The following is a 2846-nucleotide window of genomic DNA, read 5'->3' on the forward strand; positions in this document are numbered from 1 at the left end:
AACAGCAATTAAGCATATTCACAATATTATATTCCAATATGACGTTTTAACAGCAAACACAAAGTGAGGTTTGAACAACCCTTCTCGAAAATCTTATTAGCAATCAAGCATATTCACAATTTCATTATATAACATCTTTGTTAGTGTCAATAGATCCGTCCAGGCCAAAGTAAATGTGTCACTTCAAATAGTTAAAATTGGGTGAGATTTCTAGTTACAGTATTTTTATGACCATAAGGTGCACATAAAGGTCTTAGATTTTCTTTAAATTGTGTGACACGCATTATACAGCTGTGCGACCTGTCTGTGGTGTAAAGCGACAGACAGAGACCAGCTTGGTGGCCTAAGAGTTGGGGGCCTGTTCCTGAGTCTTGGAGGTCACAGGTTTGAGCCTTGGCCGAGTCAACACTTACAACATATTTGGGGGAAATCCAACGTTGATGTGAGAATGTTCAAATTTCCAACGAAATGCAACATGTAAGTGATCTCTTATGCCTTTTATGCCTTCTCTCCTCTTACCACTAGCAGAAGATGTCACACGATGTCACACGCGATGTAGAATAGAATTAGAATATAATTTACTTTTATTGTCATTCTTTGTAACCATGCACACAGAACAAAATATCGATACACCTGACCGGTACAGTTAAACTGTAGCGAGCCGATGCAGCCGCAGCCAAACTGGGCGCCGCCATTTTAGACCAAACTGCTGTGTTGGGAGTCATTAGGTGACCAAACCCCCCTATTCCAACCCTTAATGCCGAGGGAGGCAATGAGTACCAATGTTGTAAGTCTTAGGTATGACTCGGCCGAGGCTTGAACCAGCGACCTCCCAGTCTCGGAGTGGACGCCCTACCATGTGGAGGCAAATTGCTAGTAGCGTATCTAGCAATTTTAAAGTTAATGTTGTCGTCTTGGGATAAGAATTTTGACGGTTATGTTATTAATTAGGTAAACATGTTAGTGCCAAACTATTTTGCACCAGCTCTTTTAAAATAATATATTTTATCCGTAGGCAGCACACCAGCGCAGTGGTTAGTGCATGTGCAGCACAGTTCTGAGGTCATGAGATCAAACCTTCCTGTGTGGAGTTGACATGTTCTCCCCATGATTGCGTGGGTTTTCCTTCGGGCACTCTGGTTCCAAAAACAGGTTCATTGACCGATCCAAATTGTCCCTTGGTGTGAATGAGCGAGTGAGTTGTCTGTCTCTGTGTGCCCTGCGACTGGCTGGCAACCAGTTCAGGGTGTTTGCTGCCCACTGCCCAAAGACAGCTGGGATGGGCTCCAGCACCACCACGACCCTACTGAAGATAAGTGGTGCAGATAATGGATGGATGTTTTATCCGTGCCATGTGTTTTACTTTGTAATTAGTACTTAAATACACCACAATGAAACTCAGCTTTTGTTTCCGTTGTATTTGTTGTCACAGCATATCCCATGTTGTAACAATGACAATAAAGGCATATTCTATTCTATTCTATTCTATTTTTAAGTATGCTTGTCTGCATTAGAAAAATTGTAAGGGTGCGCCCCCTGTACCGTTAAATACAGAAATAGAATAGAGATTGTGCCTTTTCACAATGAGCCCTATAGTCATGAAAATCTGGTCTTTTTTCTTCTGTAAAATCATCACATCAATATTGTAATCAAGTTACTCATGTAGTGGTAATTAATTCATCTTATGATTATTCACATTTCCAAATGTGATTTTCACTCATTTACTTCTTCTTTTACTGACTTGTCGCCAAAATATATCAGTTAATCTAGCCGTTATACGGTCTCTAAATTGTTCGAAGTGGTGTTTTAAAATTACTGATGGATCAGTCTGGACAAAGGACTCGTGTGAAACAGGTGCCTTGGGAATTTTCCACTTATTTCTTTGATCCGCTCCTTTGGTTTATAAATGATTGTCCGCCATTTTGAAAAGTGCAATATACAGCTATCGTCTGGATTCAAAAGCCCTCTAATATTCAGTTGCATTTCTTTTATTTAAAAAAAAAAAACCTCGAACTGCTCCCTCTCTGGCTTTCTTTTACCCATCTCGTCTCACAACATGCATAGGAAGAAAAAGTCTGTCCTCCTCCAGCGTTCACGTGGCCTTACAAGACCCAAAACTCTGTATTATTCTGGTCTTGATTCGACTATTTCCTTTTAAATCAATTCTTTCTCGATCGTCTCCTGGCCACAAAACAAAGAGAAAGGACAATAGTGGGTTGTTCCTGTGACAGTTGTTGTGTGTTTTTTGTTTGTTTAGAGGAATACAGTTGTGAACACGAATTTCACCAGCCTGTGTTTACAAACTGGTCAAATGTCAGAGCAAACGAACTGTTGATGGAAATCAAAGGTCCTGACGGGTATGGTAAGTGAAAGTGATGTTGTATGATGGTAATTTATGAAGTGCATTTTACTGTTTGATACCTACACAACCAATGATTTTACACAATGTTTAATCTTCAGTCTGTAATCAACAGAAAAACGAGTCTGACAGCTTGGTAGTTGCTTGTGATTTGATGGTCACAGAAAGCCAAAGGCTGGCTTCAAGTGCCAAGAGAACGAGTGGAAGCTGGGAGAGTGTGCATGCTAATGTCAGTTACTGACTCCATTGCTTAGAACTAACACTCCAAGCTCCCCCTCGCCAACTCTCTTACCATTCCCTCCAATAACAGGTATTAAAGCACCCAACTCTATTCGACAACACCATTATCCTACTATCTCCTGTTGCCCTTCAAAATGTATCATCAATAATATTGATTTTAGATTGTTCATCATTTCAACTCTGTTTTAAAAAAGGTACAAAATAAAATTGAGCCTGATGACCATCGTCCATCTAAGTTAGCAAAATT

General features: G+C 40.2%; 1 long non-coding RNA gene across 1 annotated transcript; it reads left to right on the forward strand.

Moving 5' to 3' along the window:
• Positions 1-333: 333 nt before the first annotated feature.
• On the forward strand, positions 334-2362 carry LOC148355020 (uncharacterized). The gene is made up of 2 exons (XR_015852167.1): positions 334-477; positions 2258-2362. It is a non-coding gene; the product is annotated as an uncharacterized LOC148355020 (long non-coding RNA).
• The last annotated feature ends 484 nt before the right edge of the window (positions 2363-2846 follow it).

This window comes from Urocampus carinirostris, chromosome 12, assembly GCF_059441175.1.
Source record: "Urocampus carinirostris isolate Australia breed hairy pipefish chromosome 12, RoL_Ucar_1.0, whole genome shotgun sequence".
In the NCBI taxonomy this organism is placed as follows: domain Eukaryota; kingdom Metazoa; phylum Chordata; class Actinopteri; order Syngnathiformes; family Syngnathidae; genus Urocampus; species Urocampus carinirostris.